Source organism: Sinohyriopsis cumingii, unplaced genomic scaffold, assembly GCF_028554795.1.
Source record: "Sinohyriopsis cumingii isolate HCF-2022 unplaced genomic scaffold, ASM2855479v2 utg001328l, whole genome shotgun sequence".
NCBI classification, from domain to species: Eukaryota; Metazoa; Mollusca; class Bivalvia; order Unionida; family Unionidae; genus Sinohyriopsis; species Sinohyriopsis cumingii.
The window spans coordinates 15595-38913 of record NW_028315984.1 but is presented as its reverse complement, the minus strand read 5'-3'; the positions used below and the strand labels follow the sequence as shown (position 1 = coordinate 38913).

The 23319-nt window shown below is 37.5% G+C and overlaps 1 long non-coding RNA gene across 3 annotated transcripts in view; it reads right to left on the bottom strand.

The window, feature by feature from the left end:
- Window positions 1–1933: 1933 nt before the first annotated feature.
- LOC149772629 (uncharacterized) overlaps window positions 1934–23319 on the bottom strand; it is a 36013-nt gene continuing 14627 nt past the window's right edge. For all 3 annotated transcript variants that reach the window (XR_016417644.1, XR_016417643.1, XR_016417645.1), the window contains 5 exons: window positions 20114–20289; window positions 15699–15874; window positions 11284–11459; window positions 6869–7044; window positions 1934–2629 (listed from right to left, as the gene is read on the bottom strand). This is a non-coding gene — a long non-coding RNA (uncharacterized LOC149772629). The remainder of the gene's footprint in view (window positions 2630–6868; window positions 7045–11283; window positions 11460–15698; window positions 15875–20113; window positions 20290–23319) is intronic.

The window sequence follows — 23319 nt, the reverse complement described above, 5'->3', positions numbered from 1 at the left end:
GTATGATTGACACAAAATCCAGGAATAATACCAGATGTTGGGTCAGGGATGTATGATCTCTATACGGATCAGGTTTAGTAGCAGGTATAGGGTCAGGAGTAGTATGATATATATCAGGACAAGGAGTAACATCATCGTCAGACAGATCACACAGTTGATTTAAAGGCTTGTCAGGGTAATCTTCAGACACAACGAAAGCAACGTGCCGTTACTTTACAATAATTAAATTGGTGAGAAACAACTTTTTTGTAAAATGCTGGCTTTCAGAACTTTAGCAAGCTATAAAGGAGCTGAATGAACGAAACATTAAGCTTCCCAAAGAAATTTAAAATTAGCAGAGCTAAATATATACGCAAGGACATAACTGGTAAGACTTTAGCCGACAAAGAGATCTATAATATAAATATCAAACGGATCACTAAAACATGTGAAATATTTGCAAATTCAGATCAGCTACAGTACAAACGTCAACACCAGATGCAATAAACTATACTTAATATATTTCATGAGCAAATTTCCTCCAGGCGATAGCTTAAATAGCTGACAACAAAGGATGAAAAAGACTGTTCAATACAAACTAAACAGCATATAATACTTTGTTGTATCCTTCAGAATTACGTATTTCACACAGAATGTTTGAATAAACTCAGGTTATGCTATGGAATCATAACAGGCTTAGGCCCGCGGAAGTATATTGGGTGTTGTTGGTTCAGAATGTTCACCAACCTTTTACAACGCGGCCTACAAGCACGTCAGCCCTTTGTGCAATCTTTTTCCTCAGCCTGAAATAATGAAGGAATTTGCCAGTCGGTTATCTACCAAGAACAGCAACCCACGATATTTTAAAGTACTTTTTCTTGAGAAACAGTTACCCGCGACCTTGTGTAGCTGATGTTAGTTCCTTTTCGAAGTATTTTATACAGATCTCCCCGCGATAGACAAAATCTACACTGCTCCCCGTCTAAGTTCGAATAATTTCTATGAAGCGAATAAAGGTGGTCTTTATGATTTTTCCAGCTGGATTGAAATATATGAGGATGATTTTTCATTGGATTAAGTGTACCTGCTTATCCTCAGGATTGCAATGCAATTTGGCAATGAGGATTTTCGAGAACCAACGGACATTATAGATTAGGTGATCAACAGCTCAGCTCACAATTGTGTGGTAAATGGACATAGGACACAATTAATTTTACTATATGTTATCTACATTGGTTTCTCAGTACTGACCTTTCCACTGTGTGACAATCAATACAAATCATATGCTAATCTAAACTACCTTCAAAGATGACTTCACGGTGAAGTTCTCGTCAAAGGTTGACCTGCTCTTTTTTTAGATGCTGAACTGTCAACACATCACCATGTAAACAGGACACAGATTTCACTTCCGGAGCATCACCAAGGCCTTATTACTCACTGTGCACTGTCGCCGAAATACACACATACAACAACACCCTGAGCTCATATTATGAAGAATAAACAGTTACCTTTAAATCCCTACCAAAAATGCATAAATAAAACTCTTCTGTCACCACCAAAATGAGAGAGGAAAAAATGTTCTAAAAATAGACTAGAACTACATTCGTGGGTACTGAACTGGAAGTATTAATTGTGAACTGATTCCTGACAGGGTTAGACAATTTCACCTCCATGGATAAAACTTCCATCCATGATCAAATCAATGTCTCTTAAATGCTGCTGCAAAGTTTTAAGGACTTTCATCCATGAATAGGACAGATACAGGCTTTTAGCTGACACCACTGTAACACAGACACAACTCAATTCCAAATGGCCGAATTTCAAAAATGCACAAAACTTAAAGTTTAATTGTGATTTTGCTAATCAAGATAAACACTTCAAATAAACTGTAATTAGTTTTTAGTTCTAACACCAATCTGGAAATTACTAGAAATTAAACTAGACTGTTTAACTTTCTTAGAAAATTCAATTTTAAAAAATCATACATATTTTGATATGAAAATTTAAATTTAACTTAAATTTTAATGAAATTTTAAAACCTGAAGTTGACAAATTTTGTTCTATGGCAAAGTCTCTCCAATCCTTTGTCATAAACATCAATGGTTTTCCTTATCAGGTGTGAAGCAATTAAACCAAAGCTTGTCAATGAAAGGTAACACCTGAAATCTGGTAGCATCTAAATACGCAAGCTAGGTCTAACCAAGTACATGACATCATTTTCACCCATGAAGGGGAGGAGTCTTCAGATGTCAGGCTTCCAGTAGTATTGAAGAGTTGGTGAAGTTCTCTGAAACCAAGCTAGCAGGCCTTCTCCTAACTATATAAGTGAGAGAGAGAGGATGATTCTTGTATTTTACATGCAGTTATCGTAACTGAAACCATGAAAGGGTACAAGAAGAGGAAGACAACTTTTTTTAAACCTGGATATATTCCACATAACAAAGGAGTCACATATCTGACTGATAATACTCTACCAAGTTCCAGTGCTGCATCTGTTCCAGTGACAAGAAGAATGGATGCAGACAAGTTCTCTGTCACAGCAGTGACAAAGCCGACAAATGGGGGTCTCAAGTCAGTTCAGGCACCAGACTGTAATGGCACACCTGGGACTGCAAACATTCTACAACCATCATCCAAAGCAAAACTGGACCTGAAAGAGACAAATTTGAATGAGCATGATGGGACACGTATGATCTGTATGAAAAAAAATGTTGAAATGTGGAATGATATCATTCATCGCCATGGCAATCAAGTCAACATATGTGGTAGACCAGAGTTCCAAATTGCTAATGAAATAAAATGGGGACTTGCTTGGAAGCATACTATGATGTGTAAAAACTGCAGCTTTAAGTCACCAGAGTATAAGTTGTATGATGAGATAAAAACAAATAAACCTGGGCCAAATCCTGCTGCTGTAAATATGATGTTTCAAGCTGGATTACAAGATACACCAATGGGCAACACCAGGGCTAGATACTTGCTTGCAGCCACTGACATTCCGCCACCTAGCAGAACATCTATGCAAAGGGCCTCCAACCTTGTAGGCAAAGCAACTGTGGAGATGAATGAAATGGACATGACAGAGAAGCTGAAACTAGTCAGACAAGTTAATGTTATGCGTGGTGTTCAGCATCCTGAGCAAATAAATGTTGCTTTTGATGCGAGATACAATGCCATTAGCTTTGGACATGAAAAGAAACCTGGTCAAAGTTCATCACAAGCTGTTGGAATTGCCTGCGAAACTGTTACAGAGAAGCGATACATTGTGGGAACTACAATAGAAAACAAGCTGTGTTGGACTGGAGCATGGCTGAAGGGAAAAGGTTTTGATGTGAAATGTCCAGGAGGCCATGTTGACTGCACAGCAAATCTGTCACCAGTTGCACCACATTCAGAGTATGAAATGGCAAGAGAAATGGGACAAAAATTTGTTCTGCAAGAGATTCTCATCAGACATGCAACAACAGATGGAGATGCACAGGCTGCTGCTGGCTTCCAAAATGCTTATACCATTCTGCATCCAATGTGGAAAGTAGAAAGACTGTCGGATCCCATCCATTTGGGTCGTTTACAGTTCAAACGGTGTAATTCTGCAATATTTAGTGAAAACATGTTTCCAGGAATAAGAACAAGAGAAGGAAAAAGGCTCAAACAGAAAATTTTCAGCCAAGACATTAAAGCACGTTGCGGTTTAATCTTCAAACAAATGATGGAGGACAATAGTGGTGATGTTAAAAAAATTAAATGTCAACTTCCCCAAGTATTGGATGCCACTCTGCGCTGTTATTCAGGGGACTGCTCCAAATGCTGGCAGTATTCAAAGGTCTGTGGGGGAGGAAGTACTAACAGCTGGTGGATGCGATCAGCATACCTGGGCCCTCATCAAATGACTCATCTCAACATGACAGAAAATGATAAGAACATCCTGCTAGAAGTTCTGAAAATGAAACTCTCCTGTGATGTTGTAGAAAGATTGCGACTGAACACAAACACACAGAAATGTGAGGCAGTGAACAGATCAATCAGTGTTTCATTACCTAAGAATGTGAACTATTCCACAAACTTTGAAGCAAGAGTGCATTCAACAATACACAGACTCAATAACAGCCTGGGATCATCACTGAAAAAAAAAGTAACACACTTGGGAGGTAAACTTTCAACAAGGACTCTGAGATCACTGGAGACAATGGATAAAGACTGCACTTACCATCAGTTGTATCAAAAGCATCCCAAAACAAGGAAACGTATTCTAGCAAGACGAGGAAATATGATACAGGCCCATCTGAGGTACAGGACACAGCAAGGCAATAGGAAGTCTGACTACTGCAAAGGACTGCTAGATACCAAGGGCGATCACTCCTATGCAAAGGTTTAGCAGGAGCCAATGGACACTGCAGACAGAAAAAGTTATCTTAATTCCATGTGCAAAATGAAAGCGCTCAAATACACCATGAATAACACATTGTACAGAAGGGAAAACTGTAGTGGGGAAATCCGTAGGTAACACAACGCATGTTATGTGCAGTTGTGTTACTTACTACCACCTGATGAGACCTATGGAGAGGTCGAAACAGTTTTCTCTGAATATGAAGACACAAATAAAGAAATTAAAAAGCAAAATAAATAAAGATTAAAAAAATCAAAATTAAAATAACATGACATGACAAGACATGACTTACTAGACTAGCTGAATGAATGAATGAATGAATGAATGAATGAATAAAAGGAAGGAAAGAAGGAAGGAAGGAAGGAATGTATTTAAGAAAGCACTGTCATACCAGCATGGTCTACTAAAATAAAGACCACACTCTTTCCTTTCTCCTTGTTACTCAACACATACATACATCCATCCATTCATCCATCCTTCCTTCCTTCCTTCCATGCCAGACATACATTGATATGGATGTGGGTGGGTGTAAAGGATATATCATGATACCTGAATTTATTCCATATTACAATTTCAACTTCAACATGCAGTCAGGATAGTCACCATGGCCAATGCAATGACCATAACCTTTGCAATACTGTCTATTATTATTAATGGAATGACACTCTAGAACCAGATGATCCACATTCACACACAGACTTTTATGGCATAAATGGGATGCATCTAGCTCCTTTGGTATAGTCAGACTTCTCAACTTCACCATCAGTGCCAGTCTGTGAACATGTTTTTTCTTCCACGTGTTTGTTGTGGGATCCTTATATGACAATAGGCCATATAATCCATTGGCTGTTACATTTCCTGTCCATATTTTACAAACACTATTATGTGCTATTACAGAATTCAATGAAATTTTTGCTGACAGGCTTTCAAAAAAATCCTCCATTGCAACTTCAATATGGTGTAGGAATACATTGCTGCTAATAATAATGAGTGTCATCTCCAACAGATACCATTTCTTTGAATTTATAGGGAATTTTTTTTTCTTAATTTTTAAATTTTTTAAAATTAACTTTAAAAAAAAATTAATTAATTTTTTAAAATTTTAATTATATTTTCGGATTGCTACAGTCAATATACACAAGGTGTGAAAATCTCATGTGTCTATCATTAATAATAAAAATATTATAGCAATTTAAAGTTGAATCAATGCTTCCCTGACAGGACATAGGACACAATTAATTTTACTATATGTTATCTACATTGGTTTCTCAGTACTGACCTTTCCACTGTGTGACAATCAATACAAATCATATGCTAATCTAAACTACCTTCAAAGATGACTTCACGGTGAAGTTCTCGTCAAAGGTTGACCTGCTCTTTTTTTAGATGCTGAACTGTCAACACATCACCATGTAAACAGGACACAGATTTCACTTCCGGAGCATCACCAAGGCCTTATTACTCACTGTGCACTGTCGCCGAAATACACACATACAACAACACCCTGAGCTCATATTATGAAGAATAAACAGTTACCTTTAAATCCCTACCAAAAATGCATAAATAAAACTCTTCTATCACCACCAAAATGAGAGAGGAAAAAATGTTCTAAAAATAGACTAGAACTACATTCGTGGGTACTGAACTGGAAGTATTAATTGTGAACTGATTCCTGACAGGGTTAGACAATTTCACCTCCATGGATAAAACTTCCATCCATGATCAAATCAATGTCTCTTAAATGCTGCTGCAAAGTTTTAAGGACTTTCATCCATGAATAGGACAGATACAGGCTTTTAGCTGACACCACTGTAACACAGACACAACTCAATTCCAAATGGCCGAATTTCAAAAATGCACAAAACTTAAAGTTTAATTGTGATTTTGCTAATCAAGATAAACACTTCAAATAAACTGTAATTAGTTTTTAGTTCTAACACCAATCTGGAAATTACTAGAAATTAAACTAGACTGTTTAACTTTCTTAGAAAATTCAATTTTAAAAAATCATACATATTTTGATATGAAAATTTAAATTTAACTTAAATTTTAATGAAATTTTAAAACCTGAAGTTGACAAATTTTGTTCTATGGCAAAGTCTCTCCAATCCTTTGTCATAAACATCAATGGTTTTCCTTATCAGGTGTGAAGCAATTAAACCAAAGCTTGTCAATGAAAGGTAACACCTGAAATCTGGTAGCATCTAAATACGCAAGCTAGGTCTAACCAAGTACATGACATCATTTTCACCCATGAAGGGGAGGAGTCTTCAGATGTCAGGCTTCCAGTAGTATTGAAGAGTTGGTGAAGTTCTCTGAAACCAAGCTAGCAGGCCTTCTCCTAACTATATAAGTGAGAGAGAGAGGATGATTCTTGTATTTTACATGCAGTTATCGTAACTGAAACCATGAAAGGGTACAAGAAGAGGAAGACAACTTTTTTTAAACCTGGATATATTCCACATAACAAAGGAGTCACATATCTGACTGATAATACTCTACCAAGTTCCAGTGCTGCATCTGTTCCAGTGACAAGAAGAATGGATGCAGACAAGTTCTCTGTCACAGCAGTGACAAAGCCGACAAATGGGGGTCTCAAGTCAGTTCAGGCACCAGACTGTAATGGCACACCTGGGACTGCAAACATTCTACAACCATCATCCAAAGCAAAACTGGACCTGAAAGAGACAAATTTGAATGAGCATGATGGGACACGTATGATCTGTATGAAAAAAAATGTTGAAATGTGGAATGATATCATTCATCGCCATGGCAATCAAGTCAACATATGTGGTAGACCAGAGTTCCAAATTGCTAATGAAATAAAATGGGGACTTGCTTGGAAGCATACTATGATGTGTAAAAACTGCAGCTTTAAGTCACCAGAGTATAAGTTGTATGATGAGATAAAAACAAATAAACCTGGGCCAAATCCTGCTGCTGTAAATATGATGTTTCAAGCTGGATTACAAGATACACCAATGGGCAACACCAGGGCTAGATACTTGCTTGCAGCCACTGACATTCCGCCACCTAGCAGAACATCTATGCAAAGGGCCTCCAACCTTGTAGGCAAAGCAACTGTGGAGATGAATGAAATGGACATGACAGAGAAGCTGAAACTAGTCAGACAAGTTAATGTTATGCGTGGTGTTCAGCATCCTGAGCAAATAAATGTTGCTTTTGATGCGAGATACAATGCCATTAGCTTTGGACATGACAAGAAACCTGGTCAAAGTTCATCACAAGCTGTTGGAATTGCCTGCGAAACTGTTACAGAGAAGCGATACATTGTGGGAACTACAATAGAAAACAAGCTGTGTTGGACTGGAGCATGGCTGAAGGGAAAAGGTTTTGATGTGAAATGTCCAGGAGGCCATGTTGACTGCACAGCAAATCTGTCACCAGTTGCACCACATTCAGAGTATGAAATGGCAAGAGAAATGGGACAAAAATTTGTTCTGCAAGAGATTCTCATCAGACATGCAACAACAGATGGAGATGCACAGGCTGCTGCTGGCTTCCAAAATGCTTATACCATTCTGCATCCAATGTGGAAAGTAGAAAGACTGTCGGATCCCATCCATTTGGGTCGTTTACAGTTCAAACGGTGTAATTCTGCAATATTTAGTGAAAACATGTTTCCAGGAATAAGAACAAGAGAAGGAAAAAGGCTCAAACAGAAAATTTTCAGCCAAGACATTAAAGCACGTTGCGGTTTAATCTTCAAACAAATGATGGAGGACAATAGTGGTGATGTTAAAAAAATTAAATGTCAACTTCCCCAAGTATTGGATGCCACTCTGCGCTGTTATTCAGGGGACTGCTCCAAATGCTGGCAGTATTCAAAGGTCTGTGGGGGAGGAAGTACTAACAGCTGGTGGATGCGATCAGCATACCTGGGCCCTCATCAAATGACTCATCTCAACATGACAGAAAATGATAAGAACATCCTGCTAGAAGTTCTGAAAATGAAACTCTCCTGTGATGTTGTAGAAAGATTGCGACTGAACACAAACACACAGAAATGTGAGGCAGTGAACAGATCAATCAGTGTTTCATTACCTAAGAATGTGAACTATTCCACAAACTTTGAAGCAAGAGTGCATTCAACAATACACAGACTCAATAACAGCCTGGGATCATCACTGAAAAAAAAAGTAACACACTTGGGAGGTAAACTTTCAACAAGGACTCTGAGATCACTGGAGACAATGGATAAAGACTGCACTTACCATCAGTTGTATCAAAAGCATCCCAAAACAAGGAAACGTATTCTAGCAAGACGAGGAAATATGATACAGGCCCATCTGAGGTACAGGACACAGCAAGGCAATAGGAAGTCTGACTACTGCAAAGGACTGCTAGATACCAAGGGCGATCACTCCTATGCAAAGGTTTAGCAGGAGCCAATGGACACTGCAGACAGAAAAAGTTATCTTAATTCCATGTGCAAAATGAAAGCGCTCAAATACACCATGAATAACACATTGTACAGAAGGGAAAACTGTAGTGGGGAAATCCGTAGGTAACACAACGCATGTTATGTGCAGTTGTGTTACTTACTACCACCTGATGAGACCTATGGAGAGGTCGAAACAGTTTTCTCTGAATATGAAGACACAAATAAAGAAATTAAAAAGCAAAATAAATAAAGATTAAAAAAATCAAAATTAAAATAACATGACATGACAAGACATGACTTACTAGACTAGCTGAATGAATGAATGAATGAATGAATGAATGAATAAAAGGAAGGAAAGAAGGAAGGAAGGAAGGAATGTATTTAAGAAAGCACTGTCATACCAGCATGGTCTACTAAAATAAAGACCACACTCTTTCCTTTCTCCTTGTTACTCAACACATACATACATCCATCCATTCATCCATCCTTCCTTCCTTCCTTCCATGCCAGACATACATTGATATGGATGTGGGTGGGTGTAAAGGATATATCATGATACCTGAATTTATTCCATATTACAATTTCAACTTCAACATGCAGTCAGGATAGTCACCATGGCCAATGCAATGACCATAACCTTTGCAATACTGTCTATTATTATTAATGGAATGACACTCTAGAACCAGATGATCCACATTCACACACAGACTTTTATGGCATAAATGGGATGCATCTAGCTCCTTTGGTATAGTCAGACTTCTCAACTTCACCATCAGTGCCAGTCTGTGAACATGTTTTTTCTTCCACGTGTTTGTTGTGGGATCCTTATATGACAATAGGCCATATAATCCATTGGCTGTTACATTTCCTGTCCATATTTTACAAACACTATTATGTGCTATTACAGAATTCAATGAAATTTTTGCTGACAGGCTTTCAAAAAAATCCTCCATTGCAACTTCAATATGGTGTAGGAATACATTGCTGCTAATAATAATGAGTGTCATCTCCAACAGATACCATTTCTTTGAATTTATAGGGAATTTTTTTTTCTTAATTTTTAAATTTTTTAAAATTAACTTTAAAAAAAAATTAATTAATTTTTTAAAATTTTAATTATATTTTCGGATTGCTACAGTCAATATACACAAGGTGTGAAAATCTCATGTGTCTATCATTAATAATAAAAATATTATAGCAATTTAAAGTTGAATCAATGCTTCCCTGACAGGACATAGGACACAATTAATTTTACTATATGTTATCTACATTGGTTTCTCAGTACTGACCTTTCCACTGTGTGACAATCAATACAAATCATATGCTAATCTAAACTACCTTCAAAGATGACTTCACGGTGAAGTTCTCGTCAAAGGTTGACCTGCTCTTTTTTTAGATGCTGAACTGTCAACACATCACCATGTAAACAGGACACAGATTTCACTTCCGGAGCATCACCAAGGCCTTATTACTCACTGTGCACTGTCGCCGAAATACACACATACAACAACACCCTGAGCTCATATTATGAAGAATAAACAGTTACCTTTAAATCCCTACCAAAAATGCATAAATAAAACTCTTCTATCACCACCAAAATGAGAGAGGAAAAAATGTTCTAAAAATAGACTAGAACTACATTCGTGGGTACTGAACTGGAAGTATTAATTGTGAACTGATTCCTGACAGGGTTAGACAATTTCACCTCCATGGATAAAACTTCCATCCATGATCAAATCAATGTCTCTTAAATGCTGCTGCAAAGTTTTAAGGACTTTCATCCATGAATAGGACAGATACAGGCTTTTAGCTGACACCACTGTAACACAGACACAACTCAATTCCAAATGGCCGAATTTCAAAAATGCACAAAACTTAAAGTTTAATTGTGATTTTGCTAATCAAGATAAACACTTCAAATAAACTGTAATTAGTTTTTAGTTCTAACACCAATCTGGAAATTACTAGAAATTAAACTAGACTGTTTAACTTTCTTAGAAAATTCAATTTTAAAAAATCATACATATTTTGATATGAAAATTTAAATTTAACTTAAATTTTAATGAAATTTTAAAACCTGAAGTTGACAAATTTTGTTCTATGGCAAAGTCTCTCCAATCCTTTGTCATAAACATCAATGGTTTTCCTTATCAGGTGTGAAGCAATTAAACCAAAGCTTGTCAATGAAAGGTAACACCTGAAATCTGGTAGCATCTAAATACGCAAGCTAGGTCTAACCAAGTACATGACATCATTTTCACCCATGAAGGGGAGGAGTCTTCAGATGTCAGGCTTCCAGTAGTATTGAAGAGTTGGTGAAGTTCTCTGAAACCAAGCTAGCAGGCCTTCTCCTAACTATATAAGTGAGAGAGAGAGGATGATTCTTGTATTTTACATGCAGTTATCGTAACTGAAACCATGAAAGGGTACAAGAAGAGGAAGACAACTTTTTTTAAACCTGGATATATTCCACATAACAAAGGAGTCACATATCTGACTGATAATACTCTACCAAGTTCCAGTGCTGCATCTGTTCCAGTGACAAGAAGAATGGATGCAGACAAGTTCTCTGTCACAGCAGTGACAAAGCCGACAAATGGGGGTCTCAAGTCAGTTCAGGCACCAGACTGTAATGGCACACCTGGGACTGCAAACATTCTACAACCATCATCCAAAGCAAAACTGGACCTGAAAGAGACAAATTTGAATGAGCATGATGGGACACGTATGATCTGTATGAAAAAAAATGTTGAAATGTGGAATGATATCATTCATCGCCATGGCAATCAAGTCAACATATGTGGTAGACCAGAGTTCCAAATTGCTAATGAAATAAAATGGGGACTTGCTTGGAAGCATACTATGATGTGTAAAAACTGCAGCTTTAAGTCACCAGAGTATAAGTTGTATGATGAGATAAAAACAAATAAACCTGGGCCAAATCCTGCTGCTGTAAATATGATGTTTCAAGCTGGATTACAAGATACACCAATGGGCAACACCAGGGCTAGATACTTGCTTGCAGCCACTGACATTCCGCCACCTAGCAGAACATCTATGCAAAGGGCCTCCAACCTTGTAGGCAAAGCAACTGTGGAGATGAATGAAATGGACATGACAGAGAAGCTGAAACTAGTCAGACAAGTTAATGTTATGCGTGGTGTTCAGCATCCTGAGCAAATAAATGTTGCTTTTGATGCGAGATACAATGCCATTAGCTTTGGACATGAAAAGAAACCTGGTCAAAGTTCATCACAAGCTGTTGGAATTGCCTGCGAAACTGTTACAGAGAAGCGATACATTGTGGGAACTACAATAGAAAACAAGCTGTGTTGGACTGGAGCATGGCTGAAGGGAAAAGGTTTTGATGTGAAATGTCCAGGAGGCCATGTTGACTGCACAGCAAATCTGTCACCAGTTGCACCACATTCAGAGTATGAAATGGCAAGAGAAATGGGACAAAAATTTGTTCTGCAAGAGATTCTCATCAGACATGCAACAACAGATGGAGATGCACAGGCTGCTGCTGGCTTCCAAAATGCTTATACCATTCTGCATCCAATGTGGAAAGTAGAAAGACTGTCGGATCCCATCCATTTGGGTCGTTTACAGTTCAAACGGTGTAATTCTGCAATATTTAGTGAAAACATGTTTCCAGGAATAAGAACAAGAGAAGGAAAAAGGCTCAAACAGAAAATTTTCAGCCAAGACATTAAAGCACGTTGCGGTTTAATCTTCAAACAAATGATGGAGGACAATAGTGGTGATGTTAAAAAAATTAAATGTCAACTTCCCCAAGTATTGGATGCCACTCTGCGCTGTTATTCAGGGGACTGCTCCAAATGCTGGCAGTATTCAAAGGTCTGTGGGGGAGGAAGTACTAACAGCTGGTGGATGCGATCAGCATACCTGGGCCCTCATCAAATGACTCATCTCAACATGACAGAAAATGATAAGAACATCCTGCTAGAAGTTCTGAAAATGAAACTCTCCTGTGATGTTGTAGAAAGATTGCGACTGAACACAAACACACAGAAATGTGAGGCAGTGAACAGATCAATCAGTGTTTCATTACCTAAGAATGTGAACTATTCCACAAACTTTGAAGCAAGAGTGCATTCAACAATACACAGACTCAATAACAGCCTGGGATCATCACTGAAAAAAAAAGTAACACACTTGGGAGGTAAACTTTCAACAAGGACTCTGAGATCACTGGAGACAATGGATAAAGACTGCACTTACCATCAGTTGTATCAAAAGCATCCCAAAACAAGGAAACGTATTCTAGCAAGACGAGGAAATATGATACAGGCCCATCTGAGGTACAGGACACAGCAAGGCAATAGGAAGTCTGACTACTGCAAAGGACTGCTAGATACCAAGGGCGATCACTCCTATGCAAAGGTTTAGCAGGAGCCAATGGACACTGCAGACAGAAAAAGTTATCTTAATTCCATGTGCAAAATGAAAGCGCTCAAATACACCATGAATAACACATTGTACAGAAGGGAAAACTGTAGTGGGGAAATCCGTAGGTAACACAACGCATGTTATGTGCAGTTGTGTTACTTACTACCACCTGATGAGACCTATGGAGAGGTCGAAACAGTTTTCTCTGAATATGAAGACACAAATAAAGAAATTAAAAAGCAAAATAAATAAAGATTAAAAAAATCAAAATTAAAATAACATGACATGACAAGACATGACTTACTAGACTAGCTGAATGAATGAATGAATGAATGAATGAATGAATAAAAGGAAGGAAAGAAGGAAGGAAGGAAGGAATGTATTTAAGAAAGCACTGTCATACCAGCATGGTCTACTAAAATAAAGACCACACTCTTTCCTTTCTCCTTGTTACTCAACACATACATACATCCATCCATTCATCCATCCTTCCTTCCTTCCTTCCATGCCAGACATACATTGATATGGATGTGGGTGGGTGTAAAGGATATATCATGATACCTGAATTTATTCCATATTACAATTTCAACTTCAACATGCAGTCAGGATAGTCACCATGGCCAATGCAATGACCATAACCTTTGCAATACTGTCTATTATTATTAATGGAATGACACTCTAGAACCAGATGATCCACATTCACACACAGACTTTTATGGCATAAATGGGATGCATCTAGCTCCTTTGGTATAGTCAGACTTCTCAACTTCACCATCAGTGCCAGTCTGTGAACATGTTTTTTCTTCCACGTGTTTGTTGTGGGATCCTTATATGACAATAGGCCATATAATCCATTGGCTGTTACATTTCCTGTCCATATTTTACAAACACTATTATGTGCTATTACAGAATTCAATGAAATTTTTGCTGACAGGCTTTCAAAAAAATCCTCCATTGCAACTTCAATATGGTGTAGGAATACATTGCTGCTAATAATAATGAGTGTCATCTCCAACAGATACCATTTCTTTGAATTTATAGGGAATTTTTTTTTCTTAATTTTTAAATTTTTTAAAATTAACTTTAAAAAAAAATTAATTAATTTTTTAAAATTTTAATTATATTTTCGGATTGCTACAGTCAATATACACAAGGTGTGAAAATCTCATGTGTCTATCATTAATAATAAAAATATTATAGCAATTTAAAGTTGAATCAATGCTTCCCTGACAGGACATAGGACACAATTAATTTTACTATATGTTATCTACATTGGTTTCTCAGTACTGACCTTTCCACTGTGTGACAATCAATACAAATCATATGCTAATCTAAACTACCTTCAAAGATGACTTCACGGTGAAGTTCTCGTCAAAGGTTGACCTGCTCTTTTTTTAGATGCTGAACTGTCAACACATCACCATGTAAACAGGACACAGATTTCACTTCCGGAGCATCACCAAGGCCTTATTACTCACTGTGCACTGTCGCCGAAATACACACATACAACAACACCCTGAGCTCATATTATGAAGAATAAACAGTTACCTTTAAATCCCTACCAAAAATGCATAAATAAAACTCTTCTATCACCACCAAAATGAGAGAGGAAAAAATGTTCTAAAAATAGACTAGAACTACATTCGTGGGTACTGAACTGGAAGTATTAATTGTGAACTGATTCCTGACAGGGTTAGACAATTTCACCTCCATGGATAAAACTTCCATCCATGATCAAATCAATGTCTCTTAAATGCTGCTGCAAAGTTTTAAGGACTTTCATCCATGAATAGGACAGATACAGGCTTTTAGCTGACACCACTGTAACACAGACACAACTCAATTCCAAATGGCCGAATTTCAAAAATGCACAAAACTTAAAGTTTAATTGTGATTTTGCTAATCAAGATAAACACTTCAAATAAACTGTAATTAGTTTTTAGTTCTAACACCAATCTGGAAATTACTAGAAATTAAACTAGACTGTTTAACTTTCTTAGAAAATTCAATTTTAAAAAATCATACATATTTTGATATGAAAATTTAAATTTAACTTAAATTTTAATGAAATTTTAAAACCTGAAGTTGACAAATTTTGTTCTATGGCAAAGTCTCTCCAATCCTTTGTCATAAACATCAATGGTTTTCCTTATCAGGTGTGAAGCAATTAAACCAAAGCTTGTCAATGAAAGGTAACACCTGAAATCTGGTAGCATCTAAATACGCAAGCTAGGTCTAACCAAGTACATGACATCATTTTCACCCATGAAGGGGAGGAGTCTTCAGATGTCAGGCTTCCAGTAGTATTGAAGAGTTGGTGAAGTTCTCTGAAACCAAGCTAGCAGGCCTTCTCCTAACTATATAAGTGAGAGAGAGAGGATGATTCTTGTATTTTACATGCAGTTATCGTAACTGAAACCATGAAAGGGTACAAGAAGAGGAAGACAACTTTTTTTAAACCTGGATATATTCCACATAACAAAGGAGTCACATATCTGACTGATAATACTCTACCAAGTTCCAGTGCTGCATCTGTTCCAGTGACAAGAAGAATGGATGCAGACAAGTTCTCTGTCACAGCAGTGACAAAGCCGACAAATGGGGGTCTCAAGTCAGTTCAGGCACCAGACTGTAATGGCACACCTGGGACTGCAAACATTCTACAACCATCATCCAAAGCAAAACTGGACCTGAAAGAGACAAATTTGAATGAGCATGATGGGACACGTATGATCTGTATGAAAAAAAATGTTGAAATGTGGAATGATATCATTCATCGCCATGGCAATCAAGTCAACATATGTGGTAGACCAGAGTTCCAAATTGCTAATGAAATAAAATGGGGACTTGCTTGGAAGCATACTATGATGTGTAAAAACTGCAGCTTTAAGTCACCAGAGTATAAGTTGTATGATGAGATAAAAACAAATAAACCTGGGCCAAATCCTGCTGCTGTAAATATGATGTTTCAAGCTGGATTACAAGATACACCAATGGGCAACACCAGGGCTAGATACTTGCTTGCAGCCACTGACATTCCGCCACCTAGCAGAACATCTATGCAAAGGGCCTCCAACCTTGTAGGCAAAGCAACTGTGGAGATGAATGAAATGGACATGACAGAGAAGCTGAAACTAGTCAGACAAGTTAATGTTATGCGTGGTGTTCAGCATCCTGAGCAAATAAATGTTGCTTTTGATGCGAGATACAATGCCATTAGCTTTGGACATGAAAAGAAACCTGGTCAAAGTTCATCACAAGCTGTTGGAATTGCCTGCGAAACTGTTACAGAGAAGCGATACATTGTGGGAACTACAATAGAAAACAAGCTGTGTTGGACTGGAGCATGGCTGAAGGGAAAAGGTTTTGATGTGAAATGTCCAGGAGGCCATGTTGACTGCACAGCAAATCTGTCACCAGTTGCACCACATTCAGAGTATGAAATGGCAAGAGAAATGGGACAAAAATTTGTTCTGCAAGAGATTCTCATCAGACATGCAACAACAGATGGAGATGCACAGGCTGCTGCTGGCTTCCAAAATGCTTATACCATTCTGCATCCAATGTGGAAAGTAGAAAGACTGTCGGATCCCATCCATTTGGGTCGTTTACAGTTCAAACGGTGTAATTCTGCAATATTTAGTGAAAACATGTTTCCAGGAATAAGAACAAGAGAAGGAAAAAGGCTCAAACAGAAAATTTTCAGCCAAGACATTAAAGCACGTTGCGGTTTAATCTTCAAACAAATGATGGAGGACAATAGTGGTGATGTTAAAAAAATTAAATGTCAACTTCCCCAAGTATTGGATGCCACTCTGCGCTGTTATTCAGGGGACTGCTCCAAATGCTGGCAGTATTCAAAGGTCTGTGGGGGAGGAAGTACTAACAGCTGGTGGATGCGATCAGCATACCTGGGCCCTCATCAAATGACTCATCTCAACATGACAGAAAATGATAAGAACATCCTGCTAGAAGTTCTGAAAATGAAACTCTCCTGTGATGTTGTAGAAAGATTGCGACTGAACACAAACACACAGAAATGTGAGGCAGTGAACAGATCAATCAGTGTTTCATTACCTAAGAATGTGAACTATTCCACAAACTTTGAAGCAAGAGTGCATTCAACAATACACAGACTCAATAACAGCCTGGGATCATCACTGAAAAAAAAAGTAACACACTTGGGAGGTAAACTTTCAACAAGGACTCTGAGATCACTGGAGACAATGGATAAAGACTGCACTTACCATCAGTTGTATCAAAAGCATCCCAAAACAAGGAAACGTATTCTAGCAAGACGAGGAAATATGATACAGGCCCATCTGAGGTACAGGACACAGCAAGGCAATAGGAAGTCTGACTACTGCAAAGGACTGCTAGATACCAAGGGCGATCACTCCTATGCAAAGGTTTAGCAGGAGCCAATGGACACTGCAGACAGAAAAAGTTATCTTAATTCCATGTGCAAAATGAAAGCGCTCAAATACACCATGAATAACACATTGTACAGAAGGGAAAACTGTAGTGGGGAAATCCGTAGGTAACACAACGCATGTTATGTGCAGTTGTGTTACTTACTACCACCTGATGAGACCTATGGAGAGGTCGAAACAGTTTTCTCTGAATATGAAGACACAAATAAAGAAATTAAAAAGCAAAATAAATAAAGATTAAAAAAATCAAAATTAAAATAACATGACATGACAAGACATGACTTACTAGACTAGCTGAATGAATGAATGAATGAATGAATGAATGAATAAAAGGAAGGAAAGAAGGAAGGAAGGAAGGAATGTATTTAAGAAAGCACTGTCATACCAGCATGGTCTACTAAAATAAAGACCACACTCTTTCCTTTCTCCTTGTTACTCAACACATACATACATCCATCCATTCATCCATCCTTCCTTCCTTCCTTCCATGCCAGACATACATTGATATGGATGTGGGTGGGTGTAAAGGATATATCATGATACCTGAATTTATTCCATATTACAATTTCAACTTCAACATGCAGTCAGGATAGTCACCATGGCCAATGCAATGACCATAACCTTTGCAATACTGTCTATTATTATTAATGGAATGACACTCTAGAACCAGATGATCCACATTCACACACAGACTTTTATGGCATAAATGGGATGCATCTAGCTCCTTTGGTATAGTCAGACTTCTCAACTTCACCATCAGTGCCAGTCTGTGAACATGTTTTTTCTTCCACGTGTTTGTTGTGGGATCCTTATATGACAATAGGCCATATAATCCATTGGCTGTTACATTTCCTGTCCATATTTTACAAACACTATTATGTGCTATTACAGAATTCAATGAAATTTTTGCTGACAGGCTTTCAAAAAAATCCTCCATTGCAACTTCAATATGGTGTAGGAATACATTGCTGCTAATAATAATGAGTGTCATCTCCAACAGATACCATTTCTTTGAATTTATAGGGAATTTTTTTTTCTTAATTTTTAAATTTTTTAAAATTAACTTTAAAAAAAAATTAATTAATTTTTTAAAATTTTAATTATATTTTCGGATTGCTACAGTCAATATACACAAGGTGTGAAAATCTCATGTGTCTATCATTAATAATAAAAATATTATAGCAATTTAAAGTTGAATCAATGCTTCCCTGACAGGACATAGGACACAATTAATTTTACTATATGTTATCTACATTGGTTTCTCAGTACTGACCTTTCCACTGTGTGACAATCAATACAAATCATATGCTAATCTAAACTACCTTCAAAGATGACTTCACGGTGAAGTTCTCGTCAAAGGTTGACCTGCTCTTTTTTTAGATGCTGAACTGTCAACACATCACCATGTAAACAGGACACAGATTTCACTTCCGGAGCATCACCAAGGCCTTATTACTCACTGTGCACTGTCGCCGAAATACACACATACAACAACACCCTGAGCTCATATTATGAAGAATAAACAGTTACCTTTAAATCCCTACCAAAAATGCATAAATAAAACTCTTCTATCACCACCAAAATGAGAGAGGAAAAAATGTTCTAAAAATAGACTAGAACTACATTCGTGGGTACTGAACTGGAAGTATTAATTGTGAACTGATTCCTGACAGGGTTAGACAATTTCACCTCCATGGATAAAACTTCCATCCATGATCAAATCAATGTCTCTTAAATGCTGCTGCAAAGTTTTAAGGACTTTCATCCATGAATAGGACAGATACAGGCTTTTAGCTGACACCACTGTAACACAGACACAACTCAATTCCAAATGGCCGAATTTCAAAAATGCACAAAACTTAAAGTTTAATTGTGATTTTGCTAATCAAGATAAACACTTCAAATAAACTGTAATTAGTTTTTAGTTCTAACACCAATCTGGAAATTACTAGAAATTAAACTAGACTGTTTAACTTTCTTAGAAAATTCAATTTTAAAAAATCATACATATTTTGATATGAAAATTTAAATTTAACTTAAATTTTAATGAAATTTTAAAACCTGAAGTTGACAAATTTTGTTCTATGGCAAAGTCTCTCCAATCCTTTGTCATAAACATCAATGGTTTTCCTTATCAGGTGTGAAGCAATTAAACCAAAGCTTGTCAATGAAAGGTAACACCTGAAATCTGGTAGCATCTAAATACGCAAGCTAGGTCTAACCAAGTACATGACATCATTTTCACCCATGAAGGGGAGGAGTCTTCAGATGTCAGGCTTCCAGTAGTATTGAAGAGTTGGTGAAGTTCTCTGAAACCAAGCTAGCAGGCCTTCTCCTAACTATATAAGTGAGAGAGAGAGGATGATTCTTGTATTTTACATGCAGTTATCGTAACTGAAACCATGAAAGGGTACAAGAAGAGGAAGACAACTTTTTTTAAACCTGGATATATTCCACATAACAAAGGAGTCACATATCTGACTGATAATACTCTACCAAGTTCCAGTGCTGCATCTGTTCCAGTGACAAGAAGAATGGATGCAGACAAGTTCTCTGTCACAGCAGTGACAAAGCCGACAAATGGGGGTCTCAAGTCAGTTCAGGCACCAGACTGTAATGGCACACCTGGGACTGCAAACATTCTACAACCATCATCCAAAGCAAAACTGGACCTGAAAGAGACAAATTTGAATGAGCATGATGGGACACGTATGATCTGTATGAAAAAAAATGTTGAAATGTGGAATGATATCATTCATCGCCATGGCAATCAAGTCAACATATGTGGTAGACCAGAGTTCCAAATTGCTAATGAAATAAAATGGGGACTTGCTTGGAAGCATACTATGATGTGTAAAAACTGCAGCTTTAAGTCACCAGAGTATAAGTTGTATGATGAGATAAAAACAAATAAACCTGGGCCAAATCCTGCTGCTGTAAATATGATGTTTCAAGCTGGATTACAAGATACACCAATGGGCAACACCAGGGCTAGATACTTGCTTGCAGCCACTGACATTCCGCCACCTAGCAGAACATCTATGCAAAGGGCCTCCAACCTTGTAGGCAAAGCAACTGTGGAGATGAATGAAATGGACATGACAGAGAAGCTGAAACTAGTCAGACAAGTTAATGTTATGCGTGGTGTTCAGCATCCTGAGCAAATAAATGTTGCTTTTGATGCGAGATACAATGCCATTAGCTTTGGACATGAAAAGAAACCTGGTCAAAGTTCATCACAAGCTGTTGGAATTGCCTGCGAAACTGTTACAGAGAAGCGATACATTGTGGGAACTACAATAGAAAACAAGCTGTGTTGGACTGGAGCATGGCTGAAGGGAAAAGGTTTTGATGTGAAATGTCCAGGAGGCCATGTTGACTGCACAGCAAATCTGTCACCAGTTGCACCACATTCAGAGTATGAAATGGCAAGAGAAATGGGACAAAAATTTGTTCTGCAAGAGATTCTCATCAGACATGCAACAACAGATGGAGATGCACAGGCTGCTGCTGGCTTCCAAAATGCTTATACCATTCTGCATCCAATGTGGAAAGTAGAAAGACTGTCGGATCCCATCCATTTGGGTCGTTTACAGTTCAAACGGTGTAATTCTGCAATATTTAGTGAAAACATGTTTCCAGGAATAAGAACAAGAGAAGGAAAAAGGCTCAAACAGAAAATTTTCAGCCAAGACATTAAAGCACGTTGCGGTTTAATCTTCAAACAAATGATGGAGGACAATAGTGGTGATGTTAAAAAAATTAAATGTCAACTTCCCCAAGTATTGGATGCCACTCTGCGCTGTTATTCAGGGGACTGCTCCAAATGCTGGCAGTATTCAAAGGTCTGTGGGGGAGGAAGTACTAACAGCTGGTGGATGCGATCAGCATACCTGGGCCCTCATCAAATGACTCATCTCAACATGACAGAAAATGATAAGAACATCCTGCTAGAAGTTCTGAAAATGAAACTCTCCTGTGATGTTGTAGAAAGATTGCGACTGAACACAAACACACAGAAATGTGAGGCAGTGAACAGATCAATCAGTGTTTCATTACCTAAGAATGTGAACTATTCCACAAACTTTGAAGCAAGAGTGCATTCAACAATACACAGACTCAATAACAGCCTGGGATCATCACTGAAAAAAAAAGTAACACACTTGGGAGGTAAACTTTCAACAAGGACTCTGAGATCACTGGAGACAATGGATAAAGACTGCACTTACCATCAGTTGTATCAAAAGCATCCCAAAATAAGGAAACGTATTCTAGCAAGACGAGGAAATATGATACAGGCCCATCTGAGGTACAGGACACAGCAAGGCAATAGGAAGTCTGACTACTGCAAAGGACTGCTAGATACCAAGGGCGATCACTCCTATGCAAAGGTTTAGCAGGAGCCAATGGACACTGCAGACAGAAAAAGTTATCTTAATTCCATGTGCAAAATGAAAGCGCTCAAATACACCATGAATAACACATTGTACAGAAGGGAAAACTGTAGTGGGGAAATCCGTAGGTAACACAACGCATGTTATGTGCAGTTGTGTTACTTACTACCACCTGATGAGACCTATGGAGAGGTCGAAACAGTTTTCTCTGAATATGAAGACACAAATAAAGAAATTAAAAAGCAAAATAAATAAAGATTAAAAAAATCAAAATTAAAATAACATGACATGACAAGACATGACTTACTAGACTAGCTGAATGAATGAATGAATGAATGAATGAATGAATAAAAGGAAGGAAAGAAGGAAGGAAGGAAGGAATGTATTTAAGAAAGCACTGTCATACCAGCATGGTCTACTAAAATAAAGACCACACTCTTTCCTTTCTCCTTGTTACTCAACACATACATACATCCATCCATTCATCCATCCTTCCTTCCTTCCTTCCATGCCAGACATACATTGATATGGATGTGGGTGGGTGTAAAGGATATATCATGATACCTGAATTTATTCCATATTACAATTTCAACTTCAACATGCAGTCAGGATAGTCACCATGGCCAATGCAATGACCATAACCTTTGCAATACTGTCTATTATTATTAATGGAATGACACTCTAGAACCAGATGATCCACATTCACACACAGACTTTTATGGCATAAATGGGATGCATCTAGCTCCTTTGGTATAGTCAGACTTCTCAACTTCACCATCAGTGCCAGTCTGTGAACATGTTTTTTCTTCCACGTGTTTGTTGTGGGATCCTTATATGACAATAGGCCATATAATCCATTGGCTGTTACATTTCCTGTCCATATTTTACAAACACTATTATGTGCTATTACAGAATTCAATGAAATTTTTGCTGACAGGCTTTCAAAAAAATCCTCCATTGCAACTTCAATATGGTGTAGGAATACATTGCTGCTAATAATAATGAGTGTCATCTCCAACAGATACCATTTCTTTGAATTTATAGGGAATTTTTTTTTCTTAATTTTTAAATTTTTTAAAATTAACTTTAAAAAAAAATTAATTAATTTTTTAAAATTTTAATTATATTTTCGGATTGCTACAGTCAATATACACAAGGTGTGAAAATCTCATGTGTCTATCATTAATAATAAAAATATTATAGCAATTTAAAGTTGAATCAATGCTTCCCTGACAGGACATAGGACACAATTAATTTTACTATATGTTATCTACATTGGTTTCTCAGTACTGACCTTTCCACTGTGTG